The sequence below is a fragment of the Uranotaenia lowii genome, chromosome 2 (assembly GCF_029784155.1).
Source record: "Uranotaenia lowii strain MFRU-FL chromosome 2, ASM2978415v1, whole genome shotgun sequence".
Classification (NCBI taxonomy): Eukaryota; Metazoa; Arthropoda; class Insecta; order Diptera; family Culicidae; genus Uranotaenia; species Uranotaenia lowii.
The window spans coordinates 300061706-300087055 of NC_073692.1; the positions used below are offsets into that span (position 1 = coordinate 300061706).

The window sequence follows — 25350 nt, forward strand, 5'->3', positions numbered from 1 at the left end:
AATTTATAAAAGTTTCACTCACATTTATTGTTTTAATTTTTTTTTTTTGGAATCGATTATAACTCAATGAAAATCAAATTTCAATATGGTTTTTTGCCTTGTAGAAAGTTCACATTTCAAAACGTGATTTCAAAATTTAGATAAAACAGAGGAATTATTTAATCAACCCTTCAATTAAAATATAGAAAGGAAATGTTAATTAATATGACTAATAATGAACAATTTTTATCTTTTCGCTCTACAATTTTTAATAATGGTTAATTTCTGATCTGATCTGAAATTTATTTTAGAATTCGGATTTGATTTTTTTATTTGTTTTATGTGTTCTTTTTCTTCGCACCGATTCTTATGTCCAACATTTAAATTCTGTTTTATTTGAAATTTTAATCCGCATTCGTTTTATAGTGTTTAGAAAATGTTGATCTATCTCTAAATTAAATCTATTGATCAAATATCTTGTTCAGATTAAGAATCAGTAAAGTTCATTATTTTTAGAGATTTTGTGATGGTCATGAGTAAGAAAATGATTTAAGAAATACATTTCTTTTTTAGTTATTGTGTATGTTTTGAGTTGTTATTATTTATTAATTCAAGCTACACTTGAACTTCAACTCCCCCCCCCCCCCCCCTTCACGGGTCCTTCGCACAGGCCTGATCCTAAAAATACATTTTTTTTTAAATTTCAAGTGAATGGATTTCCACTTTAAACTGGAAACTATGCTGAGAAAACTAGTCTAAAAGAAAACCTAAACAAATTGTTTCAAATTTCAAGTTATAACTTAGCTTAGCTTGATTGACTACTCACATCCACCTGAGTCATTGAACCCAAAATGGTCTGTTAATTTTTTGCAAAATGGAATTCATTGAAATGGTTTTTCCTGATTCTGATTGTAATTTGATGATATGAATTTTGTTAGTTATTGTTTTTAAATAAATACATTTCGAGCACCATGATCGCAAGCGTTATAACAAATAAAAAGTGCAAATCGAGTGGAAAGTATCAGAGTGAAAAGAATACCTTGACGGCATGCTTAATGACTTTAGTATCTTATACAACTAAAAATGCGCTTTTGAAACAAGCTTTTGAAACAAGCGGGTTATGCGATAAAAGACAAATTCAACTAAAATGTTGGTTTTTCGTTTAATGAATGCTCAATATCTAAAATTAAATAGTATATTTCGAATCATTTTCTAACAAGTGGAAACGATTTTGTGAATATTTTATTGGATAGCAGTGTGGAACCAAGCAAAACAGAATTAAAAATAAGCCAACCATTATTGTAAAGCATCGCAAACGGTTCCCCCAGATCCTTCGATGAAGTATTCGGGTTTATCTTAATTTTTTTTCAAACAGGATGGATGAAGTAAACAGCTTTCGTCATGAATTTGATTAAGAAACTTCAGCAATGTTTGTCATGCTTTCACTTAAAATGCTCTTATCCTGTACAAAATCTTAATTTTTTATCAAAGAATCTCACTCGGAATAAGAAAAAATATTACGCCTCATGTGACTAATACGCGCCACTCGTGTTTTGAGGAATCTGTAAGATTTTAAGCCTGCAAAATCTAAATGCAAATCTAAATTTTAAAACACTTTCGAAAAGGTGGCACCAATCAGAGAAAATTGAATAAGACAATATTTTCTGACACGTTGATCATTTGTAGAAATCACTTTTCTTCAACAAGTACACTCGTTTTTGACACAAAATGTACGTGGAAAACATGACACATTCGCCCAACAGCTTGCACTCTAATTCTCCTTGACTCAGATTTGAAGGAAAACAATTCAAAATGCGCCAAAACTGGGAAAACTCAAATTTTGATTAGAACGGCACAACTCAAAAATGAATAGTTGGGGTTTTCGCGAATTTTGAGTTGTTTCCAATCAGGCATTTTTAAGGAACGTCTGAACGGTTTGAGAAAAAAACAACTCAAAATCTTCAAAAAAATTTGACACGGTTTCGAAAGGGTTTATGTATTTTTTAAAGCAATTAATTGGAATTTCGGACCAAGTTTAATTAAATCAAATGTGTGAAATGAGTTTATTTCCCGTCACTTTTTTTGTCCAAGTTGGTGAGTGGCAGCCATCACTTTCTGATGTCCGAAAGTGATCGTTTGTTTTTCTCCTGTCAACCGACGAATTTTCCGATTGTGTTCTCGATCCTGGAGGTCTGCTGGTCAGCCGGGACTTCCATCGATCCCATAAGCGAAAACATTTGCCGCATCCGGTGGAATTTCACCTAACAAACTGGAAGACGACCGGAGGAGTCTGCTACTCAGCTGGCACTTCCACCGATCACAGTGATGAAATACTGCACCGCATCCAGTGGAAACCAACCTGAAGGTGAACAAAATTGGTAAATACATAAAAACAAAACAAATTTTACAATCTCATACTCGTTGACGTTCCCTTAGCATAAGGGAACTGCCACTCCCGGCGGGAATAGACCTGGAGAAGAGTAACAAAATTATGAATCGCTGAAAATAAACAAAACTATTTAATTTATCAATCTTACCTGTCGCATTTTCGCCGTAGTTGATGATCAGAAACCAGCACTAGATGCTATTCTATGTGCAGCCCATATTATTTCCCTGCGGCCAACAGATAAATTTTCCGATGAAAACATCAGACCGAGAGCGTCCGAAGCGATCTGATGTTCAGACGGACCTTTTACCGATCCCAGTGGCGAAAAGTAGCGCCGCAGCTGGAGAAAACTAATCAAAAAAGGAACTAATTAGATAAATACAGACATACAACAAATTATAAAATTTTACCTGTCGCAGTTCATCTGACTTTTGTTTTCAAAACGATCACTAACTTTTGTATTCGAGATGCTCTGAGTTGTTTCCATTCATACCCAGTGAAATAGTGTGCGCCTTCGCTAAGTCAAAAAATTTCGCTACCGCTGAAGAAAAACAACTCAAAATTTTGATGGATTCCAACTCAGTTGTTTTCATCTTCATACATGGTGCGACTCCTGAACCAAAACAAATCAGTCTCTGAATAATTTAAAATTACCGTGTACTTAAACTAAATGCACTGTGAAAAAGCCTTATTGAATGAGAACTGTGTGTGCCTCACTGCCTCTCTTACATACACACGCACCGGTCACGTTATTTTCTTATGCCAATGATGCTATGTAATTGATTACACGCGATTGGCATAGTTGCTGAAATTTGGGTGTAGAGCATGAGTAGCATTTCGCATTCAGATCATCTGCATTTGCGAGCTTTGCGCCCGTCGAGCTAAACCAATACCAATAGTGAACCACAGAAACCTAAACACTCGAGCTTTACGATAGCAATATCGTGATCCACCTTATCGAACGTTACAAATAGATTTGTGTGAATGGCGAAAGTTTAAGTTTTTGTTTGGCAAAGCTGTCCTGCTGGTGAGTTTTTACAAATCCAGAAAAGCATTCTTTAGCGTGATCTCCAACTAAACTGGGTTATAAAACCACGTCGAAATGATGAAGATAGGCCTAAATAAACCTGCAAATCGATATTGAGCCATAATTAATTAAAATAGTTTGTGTAGAATTTTTAAAGGTGATGGGAAGTATTAGAGAAACATGAGATATCAAAGTAAGAAAGAACATAAGCCGTAAATATCATAAATATCTCGAAAAAGATACAACGGCTCACCGTCAGGATTTGACCCCGCAATTTCCGCTTCAGTACAACGACACGTTAGCCAAGTACACCACGGTTATAAATATTTTGAAAATTAACTGGAATAAAACTTCATCAAAAGTTCTGATATAATTTGTCTCATATTAGAAAAATGTATCAATACAAAGCTTAAGTTATATTTAAGTTATAGATATGTACTCATTGACGACTTTACGAGTAAATAAACCTCGTAGGAGTATTTTTGAACAAATTTGTATCGGAACACAACAGTAATTGGTTGCTATGAGCTCTTTCCCCGCCCCCTTGTAGGCTCTCAACGACCCTCAGGGGGCGGTTAGGACCACATTGAAAATCACTGGTCTATGGGAACGCTAATTTTCAATATTAGGATACTCAACTATTTTATTTTTTAAATTATTATTTCATTACCGTTTTCTTAACCCAGCCTTGAACGAGGGATAGGTAAGACTGTTAGTTTTTATGTGTTGCAATAAGACGTTCACAATTCAATTGAGGAAATGGCAACTCAACATAGTAGAATCCACTCCCGCCAACAATGTCGTCTCTTGGCTCGAAGTCGAATAGAAGTAGGTAAGTGGGACCTAGAAGTTGGGTCAAACCCGGTGTAGTGGAGGCTGATTGACATCTTAATGCCCCTCTCACTATTTTAGAGAACTGAACCTGTTACACACATTTCAATTCAAGTTTCAATTAAAATACATGGCATAACCTACGCAAGACTTCACAACCAGCGCCTTTCATTGACCGGAGCATTTCAGTTCAGTTGTTGACTTGGCTTGGCTTGAATTTGTTTTGCTTTTGGGTCCCGCCGCGTGTGGGTTGTCAAGAGAGAACTTACTTAGTTGGGGGGAACAGATTTTGTGATGATAGCCGGTCGTCAGGTCACAAACAGCCAGTCGCGCGGCAAGTTCCTCTCACATCATCGCTCGTCCGTCAGACGAGATCAGGTGCGGTCCCATAGAAGGCATTCGCGCATACGGGCAGCCTTTTATAAATAACTAACCTGCCCAACACTGAATCCACAAAACGACGACGACGATGACGACGCCGCCGATTTGGTCGAAGAGAGCAGGTTAATGCGATTTAACAGCAATTAGGATTTATTAGGGTAATTTACACCATGGTGGTCTTGTCTTGTCCGGTCTTTTTGAGTCCGCAGCGTAGCACCCGGCCTCAGCGATAACTGAGTATAGGGAGTGTGTTAGCGCAGACTTGTTGTTGAGAGAGGAGATTCTCCTTGGAAGTCGTCAAAATATAGATGGTGTATTGGTGGGTACCACCTTTCATCACAGCTTCCACTCTGCGAGCGTTCAGGATGATGACAGCTCCGTTGAATTTCCTTTCAAAGCTGTATAGCAGTACATTTGTATCAAATCTTTGGAAGTACAATGAACTGAAAATCTCTAAAAATGTACTGTACAGTACATCATTGTTGTCGAATCTATTGAAAAATTACTTTTAAGTAAAATAAATTGAACCATCATCCAGTAAGTTTCAAATCAAAGCTAAATGAATAACTAAATTTATTTTTTTTTCTAAATAATAATAAACCAAACTAGGAATACTGATTCACTTCCGAGTTCTGAGGATGTTATAAGAAGGATTTCCTAAACGGGCCAACCCCAGGGTATCCACTCTTGAATGTCAATATTTATGACACTATTGGAAGTGTGGCGGCTTGTAACTTTATTCGAGTGCATCCAAATAAAAAAAGTTCTTTGGGTACCTCTTATGAATTCTTTGAATCTTTAATTTTGCATCATTACTCTTTTTTATGGACGCACCCTGAAAGCCCAGGAAAAAAAACTCCCTAATCAGCCCTTAAGTGTCAATTTGACACTCCTCGCATAAAACCGCTATATCTCTCTTGTTTCTTGATGGTAAAGTGTCAAACATAAAACCTAAAAAAAATCTCTTGTTTCTCATCAGATATTGACAAAATAAATATTTTCGAAAATTTCTAAATGTCATTCAAATATTTTTTTTCAGAGTTTTTCTCCTACAACACTTCAATTTTCCTTTATTCAAAGTCTAAGAAAAATCCGAAAATATGTACATGCCTCGGAAATAAACTGTAGATCAGCTATTCCGTAGCTCAAGATCATGACCACAGAAAATGTAAAAAAGTGGTGTTAAAACCGTACTTTTCAATCAATGAACATTCAAATTGTTCAAGTCACACCAGATGAATTTTAAAAAGAGAATAAAAAGTTTACGTAATTTGGCACATTTTTGCATGTTTAGATTATCAAAATTCTAAATACAGAATTTTTGACGAATTTTCTAAAGTACCTGAATTTGGAGTAGGGGAGAGTGGGGATACTTAATCCCCATTTCTTATTTTCACCATATCTTTTTGGAAAAAAATAGAAACTCGCCGTCTTAGACATTTTCTGACAGCTTGTAACTTCAAGTTTCTATGCACCAAAAATTAGAACGATACTTAAACCCGTTGATGAACTAGAAGCAATTTCGTGGGAGTAAAAAAATTGCGATTTTTCTGAAGTTAGGGGAGACTTGATCCCCTATTGAAGGAGACTTGATCTTTTATTCAGGAAGCCCTAACCCTTGTATAAAAATCAAACAAAACCCCAAGATAGAATGTTAATTGACTATTTTGGTCATGTTTGTCCTCATTTCACAATTTATAGCAGACATAAGAAGAAAATTCTACAACTTTGTCTCAACGCTAATAACATTGCATACTTATAGGCGCTATTTTTTATAATTAAGGGAAAATTAATTATTTTTGCTCTTTTCTTCAGACAATTGTTTGATAAATATTAGTTTTTGTATAAATATTAGTAATTTCGTAATCAGCAATCATAACGATCAATTCAGAAGAAGAATATGCCGTTTGGAAGGGGGATCAATTGTACCCAACTCTAGGGGATCAATTGTGCCCATAATCAACATTTTAGAAAACTTTTTCTGAAAAAAGTTGAGAGTTTTCCATTGCTTTAAAAATATGGCAATATGAAGTTCATTTTACGCTCGAACGATTGATACATTGGAACAAATATTTAAGGAACATTTTCAAGTGATGAAAAAAGATCTTCAAGTTACATTTTGTGAAATTTTTCAAACAAAGTTCAAATATTCAAACAATTATTTTGTTAAAATTTTTTAAACTACAAGCATTGTTGTTTTGCTCATTTTGGCACATTTTTCTAGAACATTTGATCTTTGTAAGACATTCCAGTTTCGAGTTATAGCTAAGGAATCAAGTATCCCCAGGGATCAAGTATCCTCATTCTCCCCTATATTTACGCAAGATTTCCGCAATAATTTTTTATTCACCAGAAAGCCAATTTCATACCAATTCTAGTGGTGTATTTATATAAGCGATGCGATAATTTACAAAAAAAAACGATAAATTAAAAACTACTAGTAAATCAAGAAAATTCACGCGGACGCTGTGCCAAAATCCGTCAACTTTCTAATCATCTTTTCTAAATTTAAATTTTGTGACTTGAACAATTTTTACAGTTCATTGATTGAAAAGTATGGTTTTATGCCAATTTTTTACATTTTTTTTGGTCATCTTAAAAAATATATCTTTATGTGCAACGTATAGCTTCTAACTTCAGCCTTCTTGGACACTAAGCGAATTTTTTCTTGAGCATTTTTCAGCTGATTCATAGTTTTTTTTTCCAAAGCATGTTTTTTCGGTTTTTTCGTAGGCTTTGAACAACGGAAAACTTGAAGTGTTGTAGGTAAATAATACATATTTGAGTTACATTATGAGGTTTCCAAAAATATAAATTTTGTAAATATCGGTCGGGAAGAGAGATACATATAGTGGTTTTAATCGGGAGTGTCAAATTGTCACCGCCGGGACTGTAACGGGTATACATTTTTTTGGATGGGTGAGGGTTAAGCCCTATTTTGAACAATCTTGACACAAGTTATTTTGACACATGTCTCTTTAAAAGCTACGCTTTAAGATAGAGTTGCCATTCGTCCCGCAAAGGCGGAACATATACCCCTTTTTTTCTGAAATATCCTGGCCGTCCCTCATTTTTCTTAATTTTTTTTCACTGATTAGAAATTAAAATCAGCCTAAATAGAAATTCAATTCAATGTGTTGTGTTTTGGCAATTTTCTTGAAATTAGTAGCATTTTGAATCAGTGGGCTGCGGTCGAATTGATCAGACGTTTTTTTCTGGCAGCAAATTTTCAGATTTAAAAAATTATGGAAAAAAATTTAACTTATAGAGAAATCGAGATTTTTTTTATCATTCAAGAGTATGATGGCTAGCATCTTACAAATACTAGTAGAGTGCTATGTATGCCGTGACCGAGATTCGATCTCATCATCACCATCACCATCATCACCTTATCCACTAGGCCACGGTTGGCGGCTAAGAAGCATAAAAAAGAGTGACCCCTACCTCTTTACTCAATGTATTTGCAATCATAACATTATGCATCGGATTTAGACGAAAATTCATACACCAGAGTTTTGCAGGACGAGTAATAGATTCCTGATTACAAACATTGTAACTTACAAAAAGGGATCGGAGACCAAGATTTATACACGGGAGTTGACAAAACGGAATATCGATTTCTGGATAAAAATTTAAAATCAGACGACAGAAAAAGGGGTCCTCCAGGTTAACTTTTTAATGTTTTCTCAATAATTGTGTTACTTATCATCGGAGGGAGATGAGAATTCATGAACGGGAGTTTTACAGGACGATCGGTCTATACTTGATTTAAAATTTGGTATCCGTCGAATGAAAAAGAGGTCGTTCATATTAACAGTAGATTATTTTTGCAATGAATTCATTATTATGAATCCGAACAAAACAAAAGTTCGTATGCGGATATTCTTTTCGAGACAAGCGAAAGGGTCGTTCATAAATACTATTTAATATATTATTCAATATCGTCGTGAAAAGGCATCTCAGTAACCATTCAAACATAAACTCCTCATCACATATTAAAAGTTAATGCGAAACGGAGTTCGTACGGATCAGCAAGTTAGTCATAAAAAAATGTTCATGATTTTTTTTAAATTATTATCTTTAAAAGGGAAGTAAACAACACAGAGCTTAACAATGATCTACAAAGTTCATGTAAAAGATATACAGGGCGAACACGAAATTATTGCGACACATTTGTAGGGATGAGATGAAGAATATACAGAAAATAAATCAAATTTAATCAGGAATAAAATAAAATAATAGTTGTATTCGGCAACACTGTAGATGAATAAAATAAAATAAATTTCTATGAGAACATTTGCTATTTTGGCAGCACTTGACAAGCAAACAAAACAAAGTCAGTCATTGATCTATTCTTGCGAGCGACAGACGTGTTTAGGTGAATCTTCGAATTGAGATTCGTAAAATCACGACAACATTCAACAGAGCAAAACTTACCATTGGGTAGAAATCAACCAAATTTTGCACACTTTCTCATTGATGTGTATTGTTTACATGCTGTCAAAGTCAAAGTCGTGTTTTTCGATTCAACGAAAATGTAGGTGAACCAACGCAAGTCGAGAAAACAAGTTCTTTCCAAACACCTAGAATTTCTTGACCTGTCGCACCGGCACTTGGAAAAAAATTTGAACATTCACCATTCAACTGTCTCCAGAGTGTTGAAGCGGTTCCAGGAGCGGTTGACGTTGGACCACGGCAAAGAAGCTGGAAGGAAACCAAGACCGGATGTAGCGTGCTCAGGGCACACTACTGGGAATTGTCTCGTTGGTCAGTTCGTGTTCGTTGAACGAGCGGCTTTAGCGCCACCTCTTTTGATCGAGGACCACTCGTCGAGGTTAAAGTGCCCGGCGAGAACCGTGACCCCAGGGCGGGTCGTTCCTAAAAGGATCCAAGAATGGATACGAAGTGCCCAGTTCGACTGGGTGGAGTAGCAAGTATTCCCGTAGTCACCTCTTCGGTGCAGCAGAAGACTATGGACACGGCGTTCTATCCCCTTCCAAGACACTCGCTTGTGCTTCTCATCACCGGCTCAAAAATACGCCATCAAATCTCCCCCAACACGTGATCGAAACAGAAGCGAGTGGACTGATTTCCCGAGCAGTCCGACCCAGAGTAAAAACTCAAACTATAAACTAATCGGGATAGAACACGTGAACCACCGTTTAACCCAAGAGCTCAATGTTCGGGAAAGCACAAAATGAAAACTTAAAACATGTTGTGGGTTACAAATCAAACATATCTATATTGTGGTTTCATTTAATAACGATAGAGAATGGTTTATTGGTACAGCATGCTTCTTTATATTGCGTTTAACTTAATTTCTAAGAATTTACATAACGACTTTTATGGCAAACCTTCCCTCTAGCTTTCCCTATTCGTGTGCGGTTTTACATATTATTGAAGCTTTTTAGGCGAGCTTTCAATTCAGGAACCCTACAATGGCTGGCGGTTCTCGGAAACTGTGTGTTTTTATTTCAATTCGAGGAGGAGTGGCTTTTCTATTTGTTGATCTATTTTTAGATGCGCATCATTTTATTTCAACTTCACTCACTCACTGTGGGTACCCTTATTAATTCCGGCCGATAAAGTAGGCCTGCTAGCAATGTTGCGAAGAAAAATGTTGTGCAATGTTCGATCGTAGCGACAGACCGGAAGTATCGGCAGCCGGAAGTAATAACTGGAGATGGAATATAATATGTGCATTCAACACTGCATTTCCCCGTAGGGATTTCAAGAGGTTACATACCTTCGGTGGAGTACAAGTGAACACGTGGGTCCTCGACACCGGAACACAATGGTTAAGGTGAAATCATGCATTCGTTGCACCTGGTAGTGGTTGAGTGGAATGATGTTGAGCTGGAACACGGGTGATTTGGTCATCTAAATTGACGGTCGACGACCACATCCGACATGGAAATCGGATTCCGGATCCTTTCCGTGGTTGCTACCGGAACGCTTGGTGGGAGTCCGGTCGCAGATTTATTGATCGCTAGATGTGCGACGGCACAGGATTCCTACATAATAGCCGTAACACGGCCGACCATAGATATTAACACACAGAACACACAGAATTATAGATGTAATTTTTACCTTTTGTAAATTACTTCGACGCACACGAATTCTTTTTTTATTACCGCACACACTACCTAGCTGGCTAACTGGCTAATTATTATCCTGGGAAGGAATAAAATAAAACATTTAACACTTAACTTAAACGGTACCTAACGTGTTCTCTTACTACAGATACGCGGAACAAGACAACCTCGCTATCTGTTTTTACCACGGATGAGATCAAAGTGATTTTGTAAGTTCAAGGGAATCCTCAGGTTGAGCACAAGTTATCATTTTTTTGGTTTCAAAAGGGGAGTCAAGAATTCCCGAAGGATGTCATTGACCTTCGGACACAATTCCAAAACCTTCAACCAACCCGAAGAAGTGACCTCTCTTTCCTTCCTACAACAACCAAATCAACCCTTCTCATGACGATCCACCCTTGGACCCACATTTTCTAAAATCATCGGGTCAACTCGAGAGATGACGCTAAGCGCTTAACTTCTCATTGAGACAATCCCCGCTGAGCGTAAGGTCAATCTACTTCCTTTTGACCATGTGCGTTTTTGGAAATAACTACATCCAGGCGTTTACAAGTTTTATGGCTCATCGTTCCCTATCATGCGATCGAGTGTATAATCTTATCCTACAAGTACGTTTACCGAACAACTTTCTCTAGCTAAAGACAGCTAGATGGCGATTTAATAATTACTACATTACTTCCTAAATAAATAATTAAATAGATAAATTATTACTGATTCTTAATCGAAAAACAACTTTCTTTAGCATAATGGCTAAATAATAACTAACAAAATAATTACTCGTTCTATAAGTGGTACACACATTTTAATAAATAAATAGGGTAGCTTATTAAATAACAATTAAATAAATAACGACCAACTTTCTCTAGCTAAAAAGCTAGATAATGACTACATCAACAATTATTCATTTCACGACTGTGTACAATTTTTATTAAATAAAGAACCTAACTCATAGTTAAATAAATACTAATTAAATAATTCTAATAACTAGATGCACAACTTTCTTTAGCTAAATAGCTAAATAATAATTGAACAAACAATTAACTATCCAATCACGAACACTGGACGAATAATTAGATAAATAAATGATCAACAACAATAAATAAATAAATAAATTAATAATTAATTAAATAAATAAATAAATAAATAATAAATAAATAAACAATTATATCACAGTTTGCAGTTAAATTTATTTACAAAACAATTCTAAATGTAACCCTGTTACATCATTCCCCACTTATTTTACGAAAATTTGTTTGAATTCAAATTCAAACAAATTTTCGTAGTCTATACTGAATGTGTTGATTTTTCTTTTAGTCGACTTAAGCTGCGGACATTTAGCTTTGATCAGTAACGTGCTCATTCATTCTTCAAAACAATACATATATTCTGAACGTACTTCCATCTTATATAGGTAACTACATTAGAGAAGTACAAAATTTATCTGGACTGTTAAACATCAGTTTCATAGAAGAAACCAAAAAAATACGTAAAACATCCCAAAACGTACAATGAATCTAGTACACTGACCTCCTCCAGAATCTTTTTATCCGGAATTAATGGTCAAGTACTTTCTCCACCCACAAGGATCCTGAATCACAATACTCCAGAAAATATTTTCCGAAGACCTAATCGGATTCATTCTCCATGAAATTTACCGTTTGATACAATGAAACACTCCAGGTATTAAACCCGAAAATAACGTTTCATAATACACAAAACAAAATTTACCATATCATCATAAAAAATTATTGAAAATTTTTATGAGACTTTGGCACCCCTAATTACACAACCGTCACACAAGAAAACATCGCAAACATACTGGCCGATGAGGCACTCACTCATCGCTCGGTCACTCATTCACGTCACTCAATGCAAAGCCAAATGTAAACAATCTGTAAACGTCAAAGTGGAAACGAACAATGTGGACTGTGATTTTTTTCCTGTTTGGATCTGCTGCCAACAGTTTTATTTGTTTGATTGCCGATTACTGCGTGCGGAATTACGATGCGGTTTCCAACATTAAGTGGAGCAATTATAACGGACGAGTATTTCGACGGAAAGTATATTTAATTATGTGTCTACTGTTAGTTTGGCTAAATTTGGACTTTTGTCCGGGGGGCTGGGCAACTTTTTTGTTTATTTTCCGTTTTAGCGATGGATTAAATCATCAACTGATGTTACTGCATGGACTGTTTACTTGAGGATGTAACACTGGATGGAATATTTACATGAAAACATAATACTGGATAGCATTTTTACAGCAACAATGTTAATCAGGTAAGTAGTTCAACATTTGTTTTCAATTCGCTGTTTTTATGGTGTGTTCTTAAATTTTAGAGCCCTGATTCCTGACGTAGTTCGGAATAAATCAGCCACTTATTAATGGAAAAAAAACTCTAAAAGAACCAATGATTATATCCAAGTCAACTTGCAGCTTCAAACCGGAGAAAAATGTTTCGACGAATCCAAACTACGCCTGTCAATCCAGCTCACTTTTTACTTCCTAATTTGACCACGAAGGTGAATGAATATGACAGAGGAGAAAATTTACGCTGCATGGAATTAGGAACTGTCGATTACAGCATGATGATGATTCTTTTCCACACCGAAGCTCGAATAACAACCTGAGATCATCAACTTCTTCAATATTGGAAACAGGAATGACATTTCACGGGATCAGTGACTATGGACAGTCATCCACCGATTATGGAAAAGGAACAGACTTGCACTAACAGAACTGTGAGTATTTTACTTTAACCTATTACACTAATACTAGTTTTAAAGTAGGGCGTTAGGCGCGGAATAATGACGGATTAATTAATATTTACACTATTTACAACTCAGTGGGTGAAGATTCCGCTCCACACCCCTTTTCTCTTGGATATACCCTTCGAAATATTTTTTTTGTCTGGATTTTTACTTGAAGTTTTGCGGTCTGCTTAATTTTGTCGAATGACAGGAAGTCCCTCCACACTTGATTAAACTGAGTTAGGATAAGTTTCCATTTATCAGGATTGGATCAACTAGCAAAATTTATCAGAGGATTGGTTTTGCAACCGAAGAGAATGTGCTCCTTCTTTGCTTCGAAGTAACCACTACTCTCGTTTTAGAAGTCATCGCTGGGCTCGCTTTTAACAGTCATGCTTGAGCACTACTCTGGACAGGTCATCACCCTGCTCCTTCTTTTCATTCATGGAAACTTTTACTTTTTTCTGAATTCAACACACTATTCTCCAATCTTCTAACAATTTGAGCCTAGTTTAACCAATCTTCAAAACTTCTTCGAACCTGTACCAAATGGTATGTTGTGCAAGCATCTGGCCCTCAATTTTATTTCTTCACATTTAGCCTCATATGGGGGCGACTGTTCTGAACCCTATTGGTGTTTGTTTTTGTTCAAATTTTGTTTCGCTGTTTTGTCACTCTAAGGAGATGTTCATAGCTTAAAAAAAATTAAATTTATGAGTTATTGGTCGTTTTAGGGAGGTGAGCTTTTTTTAAGTGATTTCCATAGAAAACACCCATTCTTTTTCCTGACAAATCTTCCAACTCGTAGCAGTGTTTTCCTAGGACATTCCTTATCACTGCCAGTTCAAATTTTGGAGCTAATTTGGCACAGAAACCCTTAGATTTGTCTGATAGGTCGAACGTCTTTTTGAATACGGTTTCCCCTTGCGTGTATACCGGACAGTCTGGATTGGATCGGAGATTGTAAGCTTTTTTATGTCGTTCGTAGGCCTTTTCCAAATTTTGTTTTATTTCTTGGAACAGTTTGCTTCTCGATTGATCTTCGTTTCCTGTGGTTCCCTGTAGAGGTTCGTTCCTCATATGTTGATACTCTTTCCCATCCGATATTCGTTCTCGACCAAATACTACGAAATAAGGAGTATGCTTCGTCGACTCGTGTGTTGCATTGCGTATTGCACATGCTATCGTTTGAAGATCATCCGCCCAATTTTTGTGATTCTGCTTTATGGTTGCACGGATCGCAGTCGTAACCACCCTATTCACTCGCTCAGTGTTATTGACTTGAGGGTGATATGCAGGTGTGAGCCAGTGGTTCACTCCAAACTCTTCTAGGAGGTTTCGAAAAGCTTTCGACGTAAATTGCGAACCATTATCGGTCAAAATTATCTCAGGAACTCCAAAGAGTAAGAAAATCATATTTTTGACAAATTCGATTAATGAATTTGCCTTCGCTTCCCTGAATGGTTGGATAAGAATAAACTTGCTGAAAACGTCTGTTGCCACAAGTAAGCAGGTGTGGCGGCCTTTACCCGAAGCTGGTAACGGTCCAACATAATCGAGCGTGACAAATTGCCATGGATACTGTACGAATTCCTTTTGACTACCCATCGGTGGAATTGCATTTATGTTCCTGGATTTGGAAGTTTGACACTTCAGACATTCCCTACAGAACCTTCGAACATCTTTAGCCATCCCTGGCCAACTAAATCTTAATTTTAATGCCTGTAACGTCTTCTCCTGCCCAAGGTGCGCCACCTCGTGTTCGGTTTTGATGATTTCCTCTATTTCAGCTTTTCTTGGGACCAACTTCCATCTGAATCGAGGGTCGTCAGTCTGGCTGCGATTAGCTTCGTAACGATATATTCGGCCATCTGTTACTCGTTGATTCGGGAATTTTGTAGGCGTTTCTTGGATCTTTCTCATTAGTTCGTCATACTCATCCGTTTCCATCGCGCTTAGTAAATCAATTGATCGGGATAAACAGTCTGCCGTAATGTTTTTAGACCCTTTACGATACTCCAACTGGATATCGTATGACTGGATCTTGAGAGCCCAACGCAAAAGTTTAGAATTGCCTGATTCTACTCCAATCGTGAATAACCATAGTAGACTTCGTGCATCAGTTATCACCTTGAACCTAGCACCTTCTACGTAGTGTCGATAGTTTTCGATGGCCAGTAGAACCCCTAAACACTCCTTCTCTACGCTTGAATATGCCCGCTGCGTTCTGCTAAGTTTTTTGCTGAAATATGCAATTATTCGAATCTCACCGTCCTGTTCTTGAGTCAATGCAGCTCCAACCGCCGTATCGGAAGCGTCGGATTCAATTGTAAACGGCTTTGAAAAATCTGGATTAGACAAAATAGGAGCAGAACTTAACACCGACTTCAACTCAGAGAACGCATCTTCTGCCTCTTCAGTCCATACGAATTTGGTTTTGGATTTCTTTAGTAAGTCTGTTATTGGCACCGCGATTCTACTATAGTTTTTCATAAACCTTTGGTAGAATCCGGCCAGGCCTAGCAATCTTCTTACGTCCTTGACATTCTTTGGTCTTGTGTAGTCCAAAATAGCTGAAATTCGTGAGCTGTCTATCGCTACACCCTTTTCAGTTAAAATGTATCCTAAATATCGAATTTGTTTTCTACAAAACCGCGACTTCTCCAACGAAATAGTTAGATTTGCTTTTCGCAATCTCTCTGCTATGGTTTTAATAAGCTTCATGTGTTCTTGTAAAGTCTTAGTGGCAATCACAATGTCGTCTAAGTATACAAAGACGGCTGGCATCAAGTCAAATCCAATGGCTTTGTCCATCAACCGGTTCATCGATGCCGGAGCTCCAGTGACTCCAAAAGGGCACACTTTGAACCTGAATAACCCAGTCTTTGTTCGGAATGCAGTATAATTTCGACAATCTTCCCGTAAAGGAATTTGGAAATATGCATCCTTCAGATCTATGATCGAGAAATATTTTGCGTGCTCTAATCTTTGGAATATTTCCAGCATATTCCTGATAGGGTACGTATCCTTTACAGTTAAGCTGTTCAGGCGTCTCGAATCTAAACAAACTCGAATTTTTCCATTCGACTTTCTTACTGGGACAAGTGGATTTGTCCATTCACTGAAGCACTCTTCAATGACATCCATATTTTTAAATCTTTCGATTTCCGCATCTATTTCCTTCTGTATTCCGGGAGCGCAACGATAGATTGGTTGACTTCGTGGTGCCGCCCCTTCCTTCAAAACGATATTATGCTCTATCAAGTTCGTCCTGCCTAATTTCCCAATGCATGTGAATTCAAATTCTTTCACTGCTTCCAGAAGTTGTTCCTTTTCTGCTCTCGTTAACTCATGTTCTGTTTCTAACGTCTCTACCGTGGGTTCTGGTGGATTTTCTGGTATGTCGAAGGTCGGTATGTCCAGCGACACGTCTGACTCCCTAGTTCCAATTTTTGGTAGCTGAGTGATTGCTTCTAAATTAAATGCAATTGACTCGTTTTGTTCATCGAATTCTCCGATCAATTCCGGTCCGTTGCCCAGGTCCACCATTGGTTTGATCCCAAAGCTCCGCCAAAAATTGCAACCTAGAATCGGTTTTGAAATTTCTGGTACAATCACCGTTGGGACAACTTTAGTGACGTTCTTATACGTGTAGGGAATGTTCAGATATCCAAGACATTTATATTCTGTGCTGTCTGCTGTACAAACTCGTAATTTTGTTGGTTGTATCTCCAAACCGTATTGCTCCGCCAGGTCTACAGAGTTGATAACACTTATTCCGGCCCCGGAGTCCAAAAGTGCTGTTATTTCTGTATCGAAAACTCGCACTTTTAGGTACGGGCATTTTTTTGATTCTATTTTTATAGTGTGAATTTCATCCATCGTTTCCAAGTTGTTTTCTGGGGGAACCTGTTTTGGTACAGGAATGCTTTGGTTCCCTGAGACGCATCCCTTTATTGGTTTCCCGATGTGGGTAAGTGTTGTCTTTGATCACTTGACCCACACCGAATACAGGTGCGGATGGTTCGTCCTAGTTCTCCACAACCAAAACAGAAAACTATTCTAATTTCCGTACAATTACGCCAATTATGCCCCGTTTTTCGACAATTCCAACACAGTAATCGTTTTGGGTCAGATGATTGTACCGGCTGTCGGTTGTTTCCCATTAAATTTGATCCCACGACCTCATGACGTTGGTTATGTGCCTCCCTGAATCTGATAGCGTCAATTTCCTCTAACTTGTCATCCTCATAATTCGAATAACCGTATTCGACGTTGTGGATATTATGGACAGGTTTGTGACCCCTGTGTTCAGAATACCCCTGAAGGCTTAGATCCACTGCGTCTATACCATGGTTCAATTCGATAAGGTGTTCTAAGTCTGTTACTGTAACTATCGAAATTTTGTCACGATAGTGATGGTGCATGTTGTCCCATATTATCTCAAACTTATGACGCCTAGAGAGCGGTCTGGATAACATTTTGTTAAGTCGTTCAATTTCAGTTACGAATGCTATAAACGACTCCCCTCTAAGCTGTTTCCGGTTGTTCATCCTTTGTCGAATTCCCTGGTTCTGGTTGGGATTCCCAAACCGATATTTTATTTTGGTTTCGAATTGTTCCCAAGTACTAATTTCGTTGATGTATGTGAAGAACCAGTCAGAAGCCTGGCCTTCCAAAATAAGATGTACATCGCGAAGAAGAGAATGATCTGAAACGCCTTCCCTTTGAGCTACCGTTTTTAATTTGAATAAAAAGTTTTCTACTGATGTACCCCTAGGGTCACCTGAAAACGAAATTTTCCAATGCTCTATTCTACGGTATTGACGTTGATCCCTATTCGGCCCATCCGAGAACTGTCGCGAATGCCTACTGCTGTCGCTCAGTCGCGTCTGTCTTCTACTAGTACTTTCATTCAAATTAAAACGTCGTAGTGGCGGTGGGTCTGAATCAGAGTCCGAATCACTGGCCCTCGTATCCCTCAGTGTTGTCCTTGATAACCCCCCTGCTTCCTCTCCTATTCTCGACCTTCTTGAGTGACCTGTCTGCTGTTGGTTCGGAGTTAAATAAGATGGGACCAACTCCGGATTCCTAGAATTCGTATTTTCAATCCTGGTGTGACTGAGTAAGGCCTCCAATTCTGAGATCCTTCTTTGAAGGTCCTCGTATGATGGATGTTGGACTTGATCAGACGTACTTTTCCGTGGTTTTGGTATGGCTCCATGTTTCCCTCCATAGTCCAACCCTCTTGGACTAAACCCGGAAGCTAATTGTTCATCATCAGTAGTAGTGACATTTTCTTTGCCTTTTTGAGGTCTACGTAAACCGTTAGTTATTTCCTTTTTCAATTGTTGCCTTCTAGTTTCCCCGTTTTCATCCTCTGCCCGATGCCTTTTCAATCTCCAATAATAATGTCTTAAACGAGATTCTACTTTTTGGTCGAATTTGTCTACCGATACTCCCAAAAGTTGGACAACCTTGCTTTCAATGTAATCGACTTCTTGTTCAAAGGTGTAAGGGGGAGGGTACTTTTTTCCTTCCGCCTGATCTTCTTTGAATAATCGACGTAATAGCCTTTGTTTCCCTTGAACATCTAAATTTTCGGTTGCTTGAGTTTGTCCACGCAGCAAAATTTCGTAATCCACTTCTTCGTTTGTGAGATTGTCAGCCAACGGATATGGAATCGACATTTTTAACTAATAATTCTTTTTTTCTTTTTATTTCAGATTCAATCCACAATTACTTTAGATCCCAAGGAAAATTGTAGAACTATATTAATAAATTGTTTCTTTGGCTTGATATAATTATGACCTCTAAGTGTGTACACGTATTGACAAAAATATATTTTTTTTTATCGGAAGAATGTAGTTCTATAAACCAATAGTAATGTACCAAAAAAAATGGATTAGCAAGTCAAAAATAATGTATATGAACAACAATCGATCACTTACAATTCAACAAATATGATAACAAAATAGGATACTATAGGTAATAAATAATTGAAAATATATAGGACACTCTTTAAACAATAAATATGTAATAAATAATGAATAATTTAGATAACCAATTCAGTTTTAACTAGTCCTGAATTTCTTCAATAATTTTAACGATGAGCCTGAATAAATTTTTTAATAAATAAATAACTTAGGAAGATTTGAATATTTCAAAATGTATTGTTTTAAATTAAGGATAAATAGTAAGGCAAATAATAAACGCAATATTTTATTAAGACAAGACTGTTTTTATAATATTCGGAAGGAAAATCGTGCTATTTCCCAAACTTAAGGCTTGAGTAAAAACAGCCTCTTTTTCACGTTTTGGGCGCCAGTTGTAGCGTGCTCAGGGCACACTACTGGGAATTGTCTCGTTGGTCAGTTCGTGTTCGTTGAACGAGCGGCTTTAGCGCCACCTCTTTTGATCGAGGACCACTCGTCGAGGTTAAAGTGCCCGGCGAGAACCGTGACCCCAGGGCGGGTCGTTCCTAAAAGGATCCAAGAATGGATACGAAGTGCCCAGTTCGACTGGGTGGAGTAGCAAGTATTCCCGTAGTCACCTCTTCGGTGCAGCAGAAGACTATGGACACGGCGTTCTATCCCCTTCCAAGACACTCGCTTGTGCTTCTCATCACCGGCTCAAAAATACGCCATCAAATCTCCCCCAACACGTGATCGAAACAGAAGCGAGTGGACTGATTTCCCGAGCAGTCCGACCCAGAGTAAAAACTCAAACTATAAACTAATCGGGATAGAACACGTGAACCACCGTTTAACCCAAGAGCTCAATGTTCGGGAAAGCACAAAATGAAAACTTAAAACATGTTGTGGGTTACAAATCAAACATATCTATATTGTGGTTTCATTTAATAACGATAGAGAATGGTTTATTGGTACAGCATGCTTCTTTATATTGCGTTTAACTTAATTTCTAAGAATTTACATAACGACTTTTATGGCAAACCTTCCCTCTAGCTTTCCCTATTCGTGTGCGGTTTTACATATTATTGAAGCTTTTTAGGCGAGCTTTCAATTCAGGAACCCTACAATGGCTGGCGGTTCTCGGAAACTGTGTGTTTTTATTTCAATTCGAGGAGGAGTGGCTTTTCTATTTGTTGATCTATTTTTAGATGCGCATCATTTTATTTCAACTTCACTCACTCACTGTGGGTACCCTTATTAATTCCGGCCGATAAAGTAGGCCTGCTAGCAATGTTGCGAAGAAAAATGTTGTGCAATGTTCGATCGTAGCGACAGACCGGAAGTATCGGCAGCCGGAAGTAATAACTGGAGATGGAATATAATATGTGCATTCAACACTGCATTTCCCCGTAGGGATTTCAAGAGGTTACATACCTTCGGTGGAGTACAAGTGAACACGTGGGTCCTCGACACCGGAACACAATGGTTAAGGTGAAATCATGCATTCGTTGCACCTGGTAGTGGTTGAGTGGAATGATGTTGAGCTGGAACACGGGTGATTTGGTCATCTAAATTGACGGTCGACGACCACATCCGACATGGAAATCGGATTCCGGATCCTTTCCGTGGTTGCTACCGGAACGCTTGGTGGGAGTCCGGTCGCAGATTTATTGATCGCTAGATGTGCGACGGCACAGGATTCCTACATAATAGCCGTAACACGGCCGACCATAGATATTAACACACAGAACACACAGAATTATAGATGTAATTTTTACCTTTTGTAAATTACTTCGACGCACACGAATTCTTTTTTTATTACCGCACACACTACCTAGCTGGCTAACTGGCTAATTATTATCCTGGGAAGGAATAAAATAAAACATTTAACACTTAACTTAAACGGTACCTAACGTGTTCTCTTACTACAGATACGCGGAACAAGACAACCTCGCTATCTGTTTTTACCACGGATGAGATCAAAGTGATTTTGTAAGTTCAAGGGAATCCTCAGGTTGAGCACAAGTTATCATTTTTTTGGTTTCAAAAGGGGAGTCAAGAATTCCCGAAGGATGTCATTGACCTTCGGACACAATTCCAAAACCTTCAACCAACCCGAAGAAGTGACCTCTCTTTCCTTCCTACAACAACCAAATCAACCCTTCTCATGACGATCCACCCTTGGACCCACATTTTCTAAAATCATCGGGTCAACTCGAGAGATGACGCTAAGCGCTTAACTTCTCATTGAGACAATCCCCGCTGAGCGTAAGGTCAATCTACTTCCTTTTGACCATGTGCGTTTTTGGAAATAACTACATCCAGGCGTTTACAAGTTTTATGGCTCATCGTTCCCTATCATGCGATCGAGTGTATAATCTTATCCTACAAGTACGTTTACCGAACAACTTTCTCTAGCTAAAGACAGCTAGATGGCGATTTAATAATTACTACATTACTTCCTAAATAAATAATTAAATAGATAAATTATTACTGATTCTTAATCGAAAAACAACTTTCTTTAGCATAATGGCTAAATAATAACTAACAAAATAATTACTCGTTCTATAAGTGGTACACACATTTTAATAAATAAATAGGGTAGCTTATTAAATAACAATTAAATAAATAACGACCAACTTTCTCTAGCTAAAAAGCTAGATAATGACTACATCAACAATTATTCATTTCACGACTGTGTACAATTTTTATTAAATAAAGAACCTAACTCATAGTTAAATAAATACTAATTAAATAATTCTAATAACTAGATGCACAACTTTCTTTAGCTAAATAGCTAAATAATAATTGAACAAACAATTAACTATCCAATCACGAACACTGGACGAATAATTAGATAAATAAATGATCAACAACAATAAATAAATAAATTAATTAATAATTAATTAAATAAATAAATAAATAAATAATAAATAAATAAACAATTATATCACAGTTTGCAGTTAAATTTATTTACAAAACAATTCTAAATGTAACCCTGTTACACGGAGAACAAAAAGACGGAGGGAAAGGTGAAGCGGATGATTAACACGTTCGTCGCCCAAGAAATTCTCGGAGCGTGAAAGTAAAGCTAGAGAGCTCCAGATATCCAACGCGTGGTGAAACTGAGCGGCTATCTTGGGTAAAAGAGCCGTCACCCGTTCATGGGTCCCATGGCGACGAACGTGTGAAAGCAAATCCCAATGTCTCATGCCGTGATTTGGCTAAAAAGATCGGCATGTCGCAGAGCTACATCCAGAATGCAAAGAAGAGAGCTGGACTACACACATACAAGGTTCCCAAACCGCGATGAGCGGCAACAATCGACTCGGACACGCAAGCTCTACGAGAAGATGCTGACAAAATATGGCTGCTGTGGGATGGGCGACGAAACATAAAAGCCGATTTTAAGCCGATTTTAGTAACAACTTGTTACAAAGAAAACGCCTCTATTTTTATATATAAGAAGATGTGAAGAGATAATTTTGTATGGGGACCCCCCTTTCATCAAAAGTGAGATTCTTGAAACTATTATACAACCCATCTTTGACCCAAAAAACCATCGGATACCAAATTTCACTTCATTCCGACCGACCATTCATACGTGATGTTGTTACAAAGAAAACCCCTCCATTTTTATATATAATATTGGCATGACATTTTCGGTGCCGCAATACTTTCTTTTTCGCCCTTTTAATAATTAATAACTTTGTTGGACAAACCATGCCTGAGTCTTACTTCTGTTGAAAGTTAGATTTAGACGCCACCTTGTGGATAAAAAGAGAACTGATCAAAATCCATCAATTGAAAGCACAAATACCCTCTGGCCTGCAGTCAATTTTGACCACGAAACAGTCAACAGTTCAAAATATTTTTGTTTTTTGATTTGGATTCTTGATTTTGAGTTCGAATCATCATTATAAATTCGAAATTGAAAACTGTTTTCAAATTCTGTTTCAAATTTCGTTTTGCATGTAATTTAAAGTTTGATTCATTATTTTGAAAACTCATATGAATTCTCAATATTCGGATCGTTGCTTTTCTAATTATTTGAGAGTTCATAATTCTTTTTAAGTTTTGAAATCAATAACGCCTCGCCCACTTTTAAAGCATGTGAACAAACTTTGGCTTGCATGCACACAGAAAAATGATCACCCATTTTTGATTAAATAAAAAAAAATGCAGACTAATGTTGGTGAAGTATTTTGGATTCAATGATTAAGGTGGATATGAGCAGTCAAACAAGCTAAGCTAAGCTAAGCGATCCAGAATCAAAAATTCAAAACCTGATTCATCAATAGAAATTCAGTTTTCAATTCAGATTCACAAGTCGAACATAAACTATGAAAATAGTTGAAGTATTGAGTATAGATTGAAACCCAAAACATCAAGATTGGAATCATAGATTCATGATTGAGGGCTCTGAAACAAACTTTACTTCTTGGCTTATATTGAAAATTATGATCTGGAGTTTTGATTCAGAAACTTTCTTTGCACATTTCAGATTTTTTTTTTCAAATTAACACTCCGAATCTGTTTAAAAAATATTCGTTTCGGGAAAATTTGACCTGTTGTTTTTTGGCGTTGCTCTGGCCGAAAAAATTAACCTGTTTGGATGATATAAGATTCAATGTGGAGGTAAATTATTCTAGTATCTTAAAATTTTGAAATTAAATAGATATGTTTTACCAGGTTATCTGTAGTTGGTTCCGAGTGAAAAAAAAGTCCCGAAAAACCATTTTATTTTTGATCTTTTTTCAATGTCTGACGGCATTTCTCTATTTTAGTGTTTCTTTGATATAAGGAACTGACAAGAATAAATCTATCCGGCGATGCATAAATATGTTGTGGTCCAATGAATATTTTGACCGCTATCCCGGATTTTCCGGTAGAACAAAAACTTAAAAAAAAATGATGTCCAATTTTGGTTTGCTTCGCTGTATTTCATTTCTCAATGATCGAAATTTTTCGACTCGAGTTTTAGTTTTTTCACGTTAATATCCCAGTAGCTCTTAAATTCAATTTTTGAAATTTGTTTAAAAATGTTCAAGAAAATTAACAATAAAGAATGTAAACTCTTCTCTGATAAAATTTGCTTGAGAATCTTTGAAGTTTTTGTTATTCCCAGGATTTCAGCAAACTTGATCGACATGTTATGTTAAAAATATTTTCTCACAAATTGCTGAAAAAAATTTGAGCTTCGAGGGCAAATTTTAACTGTGGAAAGATTTTTTGGAAATACGTACAGAAAACCGAAATTTCGATCAGTGAATTTGAACCAGAAGACTTTTGAATGAAATTAATGAGTAGCTACCACGCACCGGTTTAAATTTACAAGATTTTTGTATGTGGTTTTCTTTAAATGATATTTTTCGGTGATTTACGACGAAAAATAAGACTGCTGATTTTTACGTTTCGGCTTACTGAATTTCAGCCATCCTCATAAAATTTCTTTTTTGCGGCGTCTTTCCATTACGGCCGTTGGCCGTGAATCAAAACCATAGAAAAAAAGATTTTTATATGGAAATGAATTTAATTTTTTTTGTGAATCGTAGTAAGATCTTGGAAAATTTCCGTTTTTAGGGATAAAATAATGTCTATGTTTGGTTGAACGAATGTTTGCGAAGAAGTAAAAGTTTATTGACAAAAAAAATCAATGTTTCCTACAAATCCTGACTTTAATTTGGTGAAGTACTAAATTATTTTCGGTTGATTTGTTAAAACAATGATTTTTTTTTCGAAGATTTGAAATAAAAAACATTGATCATTAAAAAAACATACGCTAACAATTTTAATTATCTCGATTTAACTGATTCAAAAGGTTGCTCACCCCTGGTTTAAAATATCAATATTGCAATTTTTTCAAGAGCCAAATTTGAAGCTAAAACAAAAAAAACTTTAATACGCAAAACTTTAAATCAAGCGTGAGTTTTCAAAAGGACGTATGTCGCAAAAGTAAACAAATTGAGTTACTGTTTGCACGGTATA

At 36.9% G+C, this 25350-nt stretch overlaps 1 protein-coding gene across 2 annotated transcripts in view; it reads right to left on the reverse strand.

Annotated features, from left to right (window-relative positions):
- Window positions 1–25350, reverse strand: part of LOC129750057 (Krueppel-like factor 3) — a 582531-nt gene that overhangs the window by 364442 nt on the left and 192739 nt on the right. The gene's annotated exons all lie outside the window — the stretch shown is intronic.